Below are 11,889 nucleotides of genomic sequence, written 5' to 3'. Positions count from 1 at the left end.
CCAGACAGAGGCTGGAATACTCTCCTTGACCCAGAAGGACCCACAGCCTCCCAGACACGGGCTCCTCTGGGCCTTCCCCCCCCCATTGCTCCAGGGATTGGGTTGCCGGGCCAGGGCCTGCCTGGGAGACAGCTGGGGGCTCTGGATGGGAAACTTTGAGGCTCAGGGCTGCCCCCTCCTCCTAAAGCCCCCCCCCCAGACAGGAACAGGAAATGTGCCTGATGAACAGACCCAACACACCCTTCTCTCCATACCCCCCCCTCAAGCCACTTCCATCCTGTCCTGACTCATATCAATCGCAGCCAGGCAAGAGCTGGATGTGGTCAGGGAGCTGCCAGGAGCTTCTGCTCCGCCAAAGAACACAATCCTTTCTTTCTCCCTCGCCTGTGGTGAGTGCGAATCTCTTCCAAGTGAGCAGGCAGAGGAGCTTCCCTCCCCCCCCCCACACTCACACTAGGAAGAGCACTGGTGCAACCTCCTGGATGCTCTCTGGACTCGTGGTTCTCAGACCTGCTGCCTGACCTCCAGCTGAGACCACATAACACCGGTCCTGAGAGACCTACATCGGCTCTCAGTATGCTTCTGAGCACAATTCAAAGTGTTGGTGCTGACCTTGAAAGCCCTAAACGGCCTTGGCTCAGTATTCCACCCCCATCATTCAGCCCGGACACTGAGGTCCACCTCCGAGGGCCTTCTGGCGGTCCCCTCCCTGCGAGAAGTGAAGCTACAGGGAACCAGGCAGAGGGCCTTCTCAGTGGTGGCGCCCACCCTGTGGAATGCCTTCCTATCAGATGTCAAGGAAACAACTATCTGATTTGTAGAAGACATCTGAAGGCAACCCTGTTTAGGGAAGCTTTTAATGTTTAACAGACCACTGTATTTTAATATTTTGTTGGAAGCCGCCCAGAGTGGCTGGGGAAACCCAGCCAGAAGGGCGAGGTATAAATTTATTATTATTATTATTATTATTATTATTATTATTATTATTATTGGTGCCCATTCCGAGAAGACACTTTCTGGCCCTCCCATCAGCTGGTCTTCCTTGGGGTAGCATCCACCTGGGGCACTGACCTGTGACACACGCAGCGTGAGCCCATGCTGAAAGTTCAGCCATCCCTGTCAGCTTCCTTCGTGGCAGATGGGCAGCCACCTTCGCCCAGCAGAGCAAAAAGTCGCCTTCCAAATGCTGTTTGCTGGGAGCTGCAAGCGAGGAGCAGGGGAGAGAGATTGCTCTGCCATCCTGATTGCTTCTCGGCTCCGGGGAGGGTAACACTATCGGGGACAACGAGCCACAAGGGCTCTCTCTGCAGCTGTTGGCAGCAAGCAGTGTCAGAAACTCGGATGCATAAGCTAGGCGCCAAAAGGCTCCTTAAACCAGGGTTATGGCCGCCAAAAACAGAATGTCTAGTTGCCATTTGGGAACCAAATGGCTTGGTTCCCGAATTTTTTTCTGATCATGCAGATAAAATGCGCTGTTGATGTGTAAAAACAGTCCCGATCCGAGGATCCCCAGGCAGGCACCTCCAGAAGGTGGAGACATCAGGCATCTGGGCATCTTCACTTGGTCGCAGCTGGCCGACTGCCAGGTGCAAAATGCACCTCTGGCACCCGGCGAATTTTGAACCCTGGCAACAAGGCTTCTGAATCACAGCTGTGAGGCCCAGTCCCTGCTTGGGGGGCTTCGCTTTGCGGTGTCTCGTTGCCAGCGTTCAAAATTCGCCAGGCACATTTTTGCACCTGGCTCTCGGCCTCTTGCAATCGAGAGAAGATGCCCAGGCGGCAGGTTGGTGCCTGACGTCTCCCCCACCTGGAGCAGCATGTCTGGGGATCCCTGGATCTTGACCGTTTTCACACACCAGCAGAACGTCCTGTGGAATTCTATCCATGGTATTTTATGTCCACATTCAGAACAAATTTCAGGAACCAAAAAGTTGTATTGAAAAATACGAGCATCGAGCAGCCTGGCCCCAAAATGGCAACTAGGCATTCTATTTTGGTGACTGTAACCCTGGTTTAAGGAGCCATTTGGGGCCTAGCTTATATAGCTGAGTTTCTAACCTGCTTGTTGGCCTCCCAGAGAAGAGGACGCTGGTCTAGCTGGGTCCCCGGAGCTTGATCCAGCAGCAGCCAGGCTCTTCTGACTTTTGTACGTTTGAATGTCTTCCCACAACAGGGAAGAGCAAAGGACTGGCCTCTTTCTCCATCCCCAGAGACCCCTCTGCACCTGTCTCCTTAATTCCAGACCTGAAGATGGGGCCTTGGTGTGGGCAGACCAGACCCAAGCAGAACAGGCGACTAGTATACCTGAAGGAGCATCTCCACCCCCATCGTTCTGCCTGGACACTGAGGTCCAGCGCCGAGGGCCTTCTGGCGGTTCCCTCCCTGCGAGAAGTGAGGTTACAGGGAACCAGGCAGAGGGCCTTCTCGGTGGTGATGCCCGCCCTGTGGAACGCCCTCCCATCAGACATCAAAGAGATAAACAACTACCAGACATTTAGAAGACATTTGAAGGCTGTTCAGGGAAGTTTTTAATGTGTGACATTTTAATGTATTTTTAATCTTTGTTGGAAGCCGCCCAGAGTGGCTGGGGAAGCCCAGCCAGATAGGTGTGGTATAAATAATTTATTATTATTATTATTACTACTACTACTACTACTACTACTACTACTACTATCCTGCAAGACCCAGCAGGACCTGGACCCTGGCAGAGGAAATCCATCTTCTGACCCCAGGTATAATGGGATCTCCAGGGGACTGAAGGCAACCTTCTTGAGTCTGTAGCCAGGAACGTACGTGGGAAGGGTTGGGGCCAGCTGCTGAGCACCTGTTTGCATGCAAAGGTCCCAGGGCCAACAGCCAATGGCATTTCTAGGTAGCACCGGGAAGAGGCCCTGCGCAAAACCCAGGACAACTATACCATAAATAGAGGTGGTTATTGTTATTTATTAAAAATCATATCCTGCCCTTCGTCTGAAGATTGCAAGGTGCTTTAGAACATAAAAACACAAACTACATAACATGGTAACAAGATACAAAACAAAAGAGACCCAACTATTATCCGTATTAAACTCATACAAATTTGCAGCCGTATACGAAACAGCAAGCAGCACTCCAAACAACTACGGATCACAGTAAAACAAATCAGTTTCAACAAAGTCTTTCGCAAGTTGTTGACTGATTCTCTCATCCCTTTGGGCAAAAGGAATTCTGGTTCGTAGCATCTGCTGTTATTTGGGATTCTGTAGGTGGTTGCAGATTCTGGAGAGCCAGCGAGGCCCAGGCTGCGCATGATGGGCTGGAGGTGGACTCTATTTATATCCCGTGTCTCTTTGCAGCCAGTTCTTCAAAGTGCCGCCTATTCCTCCTCCTCCTCCGCTCTGTCCTGGCCAGGCTATGCCTCTTGGATCTTGCCCCGGTCCATTTGGGCTCTGCCCCTCCCTGAGGCTTCCCGCCCTCTACCCTTCATCCACAGACTCTCAAGGCAGGGCAGAGCCAGCCCACAGCTGCTTGGCCACGCTGCCTCCCCCTCCCTGGCCTGGCATGCTGACCCCAGCTGGCCCCTTGCCACCTGCTGCGGCTGACCAGACAGGTGCTGTTCTCCTGGCACCAACACACACCCTTGAGGCTGTGTGCCCCTCGCAGGGACAAGGGACAAACAAGCAGCACCACACATCTCTGCAGCTCAAGAGACCTCCATCAGTGCTAGGTGCCAAACGGCCCCTTAAAGCTAAGTTGTGGTTGCCACAACCAGGGGGGTTGGACTGGATGACCATCGGGGTCCCTTTCAACGCTGCAATTTCACGATTCTCTGATTCCAGCTACGTTGCTTGACTGTAGCTTGCTCTTAGAACAACACGCTTGTCTCAGCATGCAAGAAGGAGAAACACACACTGTGGAAATGGAAAAAAATATTAACTATGGACTAAAGCAGAGGTTTTTAAACTGTGGTTGCCAACCTAAGTACCACACTAAGTAGTTGCAATTGGACCCGAATAATAATAATAATAATAATAATAATAATATCCTGCCCATCTGGCTGGGTTTCCCCAGCCACTCTGGGCGTCTTCCAACCGAATATTAAAAGCAATACAGCGTCAGACATTAAAAACTTCCCTAAATAGGGCCGCCTTCAGTTGTCTTTTAAAAGTAAAATAGTTTTTACTTTCCTTGACATCTGAAGGGAGGGTGCCACCACCGAGAAGGCCCCCTGCCTGGTTCCCTGTAACCTCACTTCTTGCAGGGAGGGAACTGCCAGAAGGCCCTTGGCGCTGGACCTCAGTGTCCGGGCTGAACGAGGGGAATGGAGACGCTCCTTCAGGTATACAGGACCGAGGCCATTTAGGGCTTTAAAGATCAGCACCATTAGGAGCAAGATGTGCCTGGCTAATTTCTAACACTGGACTCCAGCCTTGATGACTGTGCAGCTGGCGGGGGGGGGGCCAGAAATGACAGCCTCTCCCAGAACAGCTCTCATCCAGGCCAAGCTAAGGGCCAGAAGGAGTCGTGTCCCCCACCCCTGCAACCTGTGGTTTTGGCCAAGACGCTTGCAACTACCTTGAGGTCACATTTAAGGGCTTTGCATAAGATCAAAAACTGGAGTCAGGAGGGACCCCCAGGGGTAATCCAGTCCAACCCCCTGCAATGCTGAAATCTCAGCTAAAGCACCCAGGACAGGGAGCCATCCAACCTCTGGGAAGGTTTTTTGGGAATCCCCCTTGCAAGGAGCTGTCCTAAAAGGTGGGTTATGAAGGTCACACCAGATGTCAAGAAGATAAACTATACCACTTTTAGAAGACATCTGAAGGGAGCCTTTTCTAAAGAAGTCTTTTAATGTCTAATGCATTACTGTATTTTAATATTTTGTTGGAAACCTCCCAGAGTGGCTGGGGCATCCCATTCAGATGGGCGGCATATATATAATACAATTATTATGATTTTTATTAAGTAAGTCGATGCATCCCTGACAGGTCAAGCAGGGCTCCAAACCAAGCTGGACCCTCCTCTCTCCTGACCCAGAGGCCGAGGAGGGGGGAGCACTGTGAGTGACAAGGAACTTTTGCCTGGCTGAAAGCAGATCCTCCTTGGCCTCCCGGCCTCTCTCCCTCCCTCCCTGCAGCTGGGGCCCTTGGGAGAGGAGCCAAAGTTCACAAAGAGAAAGGAAGAGGGCGACGCCCACAAGGCAGCCCAGCTGTTCCCAAGGAGACATTGGTGTCGGACAGATGTTGGGGACGTGGGGTGGGCTGCTGCGCCCCGGGCTTCAAAGAGCAGCCTGGGACGATGGCTGGAGGCCGGCTCTGCTCAGGTCATCTTGGAGGCTGCTGCTCCTACCTGCCCTGCCCTGGCACCTCTGCCCTGATCATCCTCTGCTTTAGCCGAGCAGCAGCAGCCTCTGCCACCTCAGCACACAGCCAGAGAGAGAGAGAGAGAGAGAGAGAGAGAAGGATGCAAGACGTGCTGAGAAGGAGCCAGTGGTATCCCGAGCATTCCACCTGGGCAGCTGCCAAGGCGAGGCTGCCAGGCCCCAGGCTGTCTGAAGAGCCGCAGCTGTGATGCAAAGCCAGCCAGGAATTGGGGGGGAGAGAGGGAGGGAGGGAGGGAGGGAGGGGGAGGGGGTGGCGGAGGAGGTCAAGGGGCCACAGTCATGGGGACAAGGAGGGAACTTTTGCCCTGGTGCGCCGGGAGAAACTGCCAGCAGGAAGGATTGGTCTGCTTAAAGGGATGGCTACAGAAACAGGAGGAGGAAGAAGATGGGGAAGGGGAGAGGAAGGGGGTCCAGGGAGCCCAGCCGCCCTGGGACTATCTCTCTGGGGATCCCTGCGGAAGCACAGGGCATCCATTTGTGCCAGAGCTCAAAGACAGGAGCCAGGGACCCAGGGCATATTCCAACAAGGGTGGGGGGCGTTGCCATGAAGCAGGATGCAGCAGATGCCCTTTGCTGGAGGGTTTGGACCCCCCATTAAAGGGCACCAGCTTCCTCCTTTTCCACCGTCTTCCCCAAGGGCACCCTTTGGCTTTCCTTCCCCGTCAGGAGCCAAAGGCCACCTCGGGTAGGAAGAGCAGAGGCAAATATAGCGCTGGGTGAGTGGTGGAGGCTGCTGCTTCAGAGCAGAGTGTCCTGGGTTCAAATCTCCACTCGGTCACCAAGCGCAAAGGTTTGGCCAGTGACCAGCTCTCCGCCTGAGCTTCCTCAAGAGCTGTTGTGAGGATAAAATGGAGCGGAGGGGAAGAGACCCTCTGGGCTGCCTTTTCTGCTCCTGGGAGCAAAGGCAGGAGGGAAACAACATACACCCCCATATAGAGACACTTGGGGGTCATCCCAGGAAGCCCAGGCTGGGAGGCTCAGCACAGGCAAAAAGGAAGGAGGACTTTTTCACGCAGCACAGAGTGAAACGGTGGAACTCTCTCCCCACAGGACCCCAAGTTGGGTGGCTTTGAAAGAGGACTGGGCAGATTCCTGGATGGGGAAAGGGCTACTGCGGGCTACCAGCCAGGATGGCTGGACTCTGTCTCCACAGTCAGTTGACCGCTATGAGAATCACAGACTTGTAGCGTTGCAAGGGACCCCCAGGGTCATCTAGTCCAACCCCCTGCAATGCAGGAATCTTTCACCCAACGTGGGGCTCAAACCCAGGATCCCGAGACTGAGAGGCACATGCTCAACTGACTGAGCTCTCCAGGTGGGTCCCCTTTGGGCTGATGCAGCTGCAGCCAGCTTCTCCTTAGGCCTTGGTGGCTGAGCAAGGTCTTCTCCCTCCCAGGGCATCTGCCAGCCTAGAGAGGGCAACGAATTTCTCCGGATGGGGAAAGACTGCAGGGACTGTGATCCAAATCTGCCCACTCGCCTAGCCAGGCGCCTGTGTGTGCCACGGTCTTTAGCAACTGGACGCGCAAGTCCTGCCTCTGCCTCCATGGTTCTTTTCTAGTCTGAAAGCAACTGTTTCTACATTTGAAATAAATTTAAAAATTGTCCAGTAGCACCTTAGAGACCAACTAAGTTTGTTCTGGGTATAAGCTTTCGTGCGCATGCACGCTTCTTCAGATACACAGTTTCTACATTTGCAAGTTTTTCTACGCCATGAGGACTACAAGCATGCTCTTTAAAATTTAATGCGCACACCCAGAGAATTCTAATGCTCAAAAAGACCCAGTTCCACAGCTTGGGAAGTCCCTGGGCTTCCCTGCCCACAAAATCCCCCTCTTGCACAGAAATGCCAGTCCTTTGCCACAAATGCAAACAGGACACATCGCCTATCGGACGCAGATGGTGCTCTATGGCCACCTCACCCACACCCACCCGCTGGGGGAGCCCCCCAGGAGAGCTCAGCTCCAGTTTCCCTGCAGTTGAAAAGGGACGCCATCTGGGTAGGTGCTGCCCATAATGCAGTACAGCCCGTTGGTGCAGCCATGTTTGGAGGAGGGAGCACATGTCCGCTGGGGGTCCCTGAACGGGGGCCAGGAAGAGCTACAGGAAAGGCCCAGAGACGACCTCTGAGGCCAAAGCCATGGGGAGCAGCTCTTGCGTTTAGGGAGGGAAAAGTCGGTCGCAAAGTGATCAAGGCATCTAGGAGTATGAGCTCTGGCTGAGAAGAGAACCCAGAAGCAAGGATTTCTCAGCCTCCAGGTCCAATAAGGCTGGGGCTTGGGATCGCTGGGGAAATGGATCTGTGCCCTGGCTTCACTCGCTTCCAGGGCTGGCTGCAGTGGGATGCGGTGGCTGCCGCTGGCTTTAAACAGTGCCTCTTCCTCTTTTGAAACGTTCACGAGGGAGGAAATTTATTTTATTTAAGAAAATGTATATACCGCTTGGTTGTTAAAAAAATAAAATGTTGAAAGGAGTTTACGAAAAGAACGGAACAATAAGATTGTCAGGGGAAAAACAATTAGAACATTCAGAACATTAAAACCAGGAATAAACTAAAAACACATCCGCATTCGGCGGAGGGGGCTTGTCTAAACAAAAATGTTTTCAGCGTTTTTACAAATTTAACTCATTTATTATATTGCCCAGGGTGGCAAGCTGAAGCTAAGTGGACCACTCCAGCCCCAATAATGGCCAGCTGGGACCCTCCTCCTCCTTTTCTTCTTCCCCCCATCTCCCCTCTGGCCAGCCCAGCGCATGCCAGCACATGGCAGCCTTCTTCACATGCCCACCTCCTGGCTCCGCTCTGCCTTGTGGCCGACTCTGGCCAGTTTGGGCCTTCAGCAAGGATGGGACTGGCAAGCAGGGGGCCAGATCTGTGGGGCAGGGGGCTTCTCTCTCAGGGCTGAGGGGCTGAAAGACCAGCAGCAGGCAGGCAGCGTAGATGAGTGGGCAGAGCCAGTTCAGGGGAAGGTGGGCTGAATCGAAACAGTGTGGAGTTCAAAGTTCAAAGCAAAATCTGAGGTTTCCGGAGGGGAATCCTAATATTCACATCCCAAGAGCCAGACTCCGCAAGCAACAAACTGACAGCGATGATGGAGAGGAAGGGGGTCCCTTTTGGGGACGGGAGTATGAAACTCTTGGCCTGGATCTCAGAGAGATGAAGACAAGGGGCTCCTTGCAGAGCAAAGGGAGCCCCCCCCCCCCGGAGCATCACTTTCTGCTGCTGCTCCTCAGGCGAAGGAGGGCAGAGGAGAGGTACCTGCCAACAGGAGAAGTGCCCCCCATCCCAGTGGGGAGGTCAAGCAGGAGGGCAGATCCCCAGCTGGAGATAAGCGCTCTAGACACGGAGGGCACCTCTGAAGCCACAGCGCCCCCTGGCTGCCAAGCTGGGCACTGGCATCATTCTTAACCCAGGCTATTTGTCTGCCAGGTTGTGCCCAAAGGGGGGGGGGGCAGGGACTCCCAAGTGCCCTTTGCCATTTTCCATTTTTTGAAGTGTACCCCCCTTTTTAAAAAATCTATACAGAATTGCAGTTCATCAAGCAGGGCTTCAAAACCAAACATGCACAGAGATCTTGCAAGGTCCAGGAAGACCCCTTCGCTGCGGAGCAATGAGAGAAGCGTCTCCAAGACCAGGCAGAGAGGGGCATGATCCAGGGAGAAGGCCCCAACTCCTCTGTGCTCCTTACTGTCAGCAAGGTCAGAGCAGGGGGTTCCACACCACAGAGCCACTTCTGTGCTCCGCCCCAGACAAATGCGGCCTCCGTGGCAAGCAATCGGAACAACGGCGCATCAACCTCAGTCATGCCGGCTCTGACTGGCAGCAGCGGGCTTGCTGGGAAGGGTCATTTCCAAGCCTGTCTGGGGGTGCCGGTGGGGAGGGAGCCAGAGACCTTCTTCTCTGCAGCGGCAGAGAAACATGGGGAGTGGGTCCCCAGGGCCCCGTCTCAAGTCCGCCCCAGATCCAGGCCTGTCTGACCTTGTGGTGGGAGTCCCACCGGTGAAGCTCCTCTTTCAGGGCCTCCTGCCCCAGAGCCCTGCGAGGCGGGACACAGGCCTAAAGCCCCACTGCAGCGGCCAGGCTGCACCATCCCTTGACAAAAGAGCCTTGGAAGGGCCCCCCAAAATCGCCTGATCCACCCCCCCCCTGCAATGCAGGAATCTCCACTACAGCCTGCCAGCTGGGGGCCTCATCCTGGCAGCTCAGAGGCGCTGGCTGCTGTCTAAACAAAGAGGTGGTGGTGGGGGACTACCTGTCCAAGGCATCCTCTGGCCCGCTAGTCCTGCCCCAGGTCTCTGCCGACGGAGGAGCGCGCTCTGCACATCCTCAGAGGCCCCCTGGTGGCTTTGCCATCCGGCTCTGCTCTCTTTCCGCAGGTCCTCGTTCCTTAGCTCTGCCTCCCTTTAATATTTGACTGAAGGGGGGGGGGTCGAAGGGCAGGTTCACGCGAGGCAGCTCTCTCGCCCCCCGCCCGCTTCCCTCCCTCCCTCCCTGGGCTCGGTGCCTGTTCGCTCCGCGCAGGAAGGTGCCCCCGCCAGCTCGCTTGGCATTCCTCGCATATCTTCCTCCCACCCCCGCCGGATGGTGCAGAGACCCCCAGCGACGCCGGGGGAGGGCGGAGGATGTAGGGTGGGGGAGCAAAAGGCAGAGGACGCCGCCGCCGCCCTGCAGCTCTCTCGGTTGCGGATCAAATACACCGGGGGGGGGTGGCCGAGGAGGACAATAGCGCCAAGGGAGAAGCAAGCGCTCCGCCGGGCGCGCATCTCTCCCTCGCTCCGTCCCTCTGCCAGCGCCGGGGACCCCCGTCGCCCCCTCTTTGGAAGGGTCACGGGGTGGTGGGGGCCCCTCAGCTGCCAAACCCTCCGCAGGGACCGGATTCTGCCTCCCCTTCCCCACCCGCTCGCCGCCTTCTTACCTTGGCCGGGCCGGGGGCGTCTGGAGGCGGCTTTGTGCGCGCCCTCGGCGGCGCTGCGCGGCGGGCGCAGGTCGGGTTGGGGGTCCCCGGCCTGGTCTTGTCCGCGCCCGGCTCCCCTGCGCGGGATCTCACCGGCGGGAGCAGCGACCTCCTCCTCCTCCTCCTCCGGGAGGCGATCTGCCCGGCGTCTGCCTCGGCCACCCCCACCGGCACCGACGGGGCGGGCCGCGGCAGCGCCACATCTGCGCCTGGGGAGGCGGGGAAGGGGAGGGAGGCGGTGCCGGGGAGCGGGCGGGGGGCGAGGCGGAGGCTGCGGAGCGAGGGGGTCGCCTGCTTGCGCGGAGGGAGGGGGAGGCCAGGCGCGCGGAGGGTGTTTCCCTTCCCGGCGCGCGTGATTTACGAGCGCGCGGCTGCGGAGAGGGACCCGCTTGGGGCGGCCTCCGACAACGTCTCCATTGCGAAGGCTGGAGAGGAGGCGCCCCTCCCTCCCTCTCACCGCGCGGAGGGGGCGGGGAGGGACTGGGCGCATGCCCGCCCCCCTCCCGGCTCCGCCCACTTCCCCGCCGAGGGGGAGGGGGGAGAGCAGAGAGGGAGACGCAGTCCCTCCCCCCTCCCCAGGAATCCAAGCGCCCCCCACCATGCAATACAGGGCACGGGTGGAGCCACTTCTCTCTGCAGCCCGCCCCCTCCTCAAATCCCCGCTTGAGAGCGCAGGGATGCGCAGCTGCGTTTCTAGCTTGGGGGGAGGGGCTCTCGCAGGACGCCTGGGTCCTCCCGGCCCGGAGGAAGAGCGGCTCGCAGCGCCGGAGGCGAGCAGGAGGGAAGAGAGGCTTCAAAGGCGCCGGCGGCCTGAGGAGCTTCCGAGATGGAATCGCGGCCGCAGTGGGATGCGCAAAAGCAAGGCGGACCCTCCCCGGCCCCGTCGTGCGGCCGATTGCTAGGGAGGGAGAGGCGGCGCTGACCCGTCTCCCCTCCCCGCCCTCCGATATTCCCACGATGGCTCCGCAGAGAAGCCTCCCTTGGCCAGAGGCACTCTACCTCCCCTGGGCGAAGGGGAAACCGGACGGAGCTGGGTCAGAGAGGCGACTCTCGGGGGCCCGGAGGCGAGCCAGCCTTTCAGCTGCTTGACCCCTGGCTTTTAGAAGCCGGGTGTCCCCTGCGCGCAATCTCTGCCCCATAGATAGGGCCAGTGCTTGGGGGCGCCGGCGCCGCGGGGCTCTGCAGCCCCAGAGGCTGCCAGGGCGCACGGGGGCTTGAACCTTGGAAGACTCTCGCCGCCGCCTGCTTCTCTGTCTTGGAGGCTGTCAGGCTGGCGCTGCTCAGCCTCCCCCCCCCCCCGCCGCAGGGAGGGGGCACTGCGCGGCGCTGGCAGCAGCCCTCCTTGGCACATGTGGCCGGCCTTGCGGGGGCAGCAGCAGCTCCTTCCGGAGGCAGGATGCTGGGGAGCGGGGCCGGGGAAGGGAGCGCACGCCCCGCCCAGAGCGAGGAAGCGCAGGGACAGGGGGGGTGGAGGGGGCGCATTCTTGAAATGTGACCAAGAGGAAACGCCCGGCCGGCCGCCCTCCCGGAGGCAAAGGCGGGGAGGGGAGCCGAGGAGGTCCCGTTCTTCCC

The 11,889-nt window shown here is 57.5% G+C and overlaps 1 protein-coding gene across 1 annotated transcript in view; it reads right to left on the bottom strand.

Moving 5' to 3' along the window:
* The window catches only part of GLIS2 (GLIS family zinc finger 2), a 38,117-nt gene extending 27,692 nt beyond the window's left edge, over positions 1–10,425 (bottom strand). The window contains exon 1 of the mRNA XM_080981375.1: positions 10,279–10,425. The gene's annotated coding sequence lies outside the window, so the exon portion shown is untranslated. The remainder of the gene's footprint in view (positions 1–10,278) is intronic.
* Between the last annotated feature and the right edge of the window lie 1,464 nt (positions 10,426–11,889).

This window comes from Podarcis pityusensis, assembly GCF_964106645.2.
Source record: "Podarcis pityusensis genome assembly, chromosome: 14".
NCBI classification, from domain to species: Eukaryota; Metazoa; Chordata; class Lepidosauria; order Squamata; family Lacertidae; genus Podarcis; species Podarcis pityusensis.
Note: the sequence above shows the minus strand (reverse complement) of the source record. Positions and strands in the feature narration are given on the sequence as shown.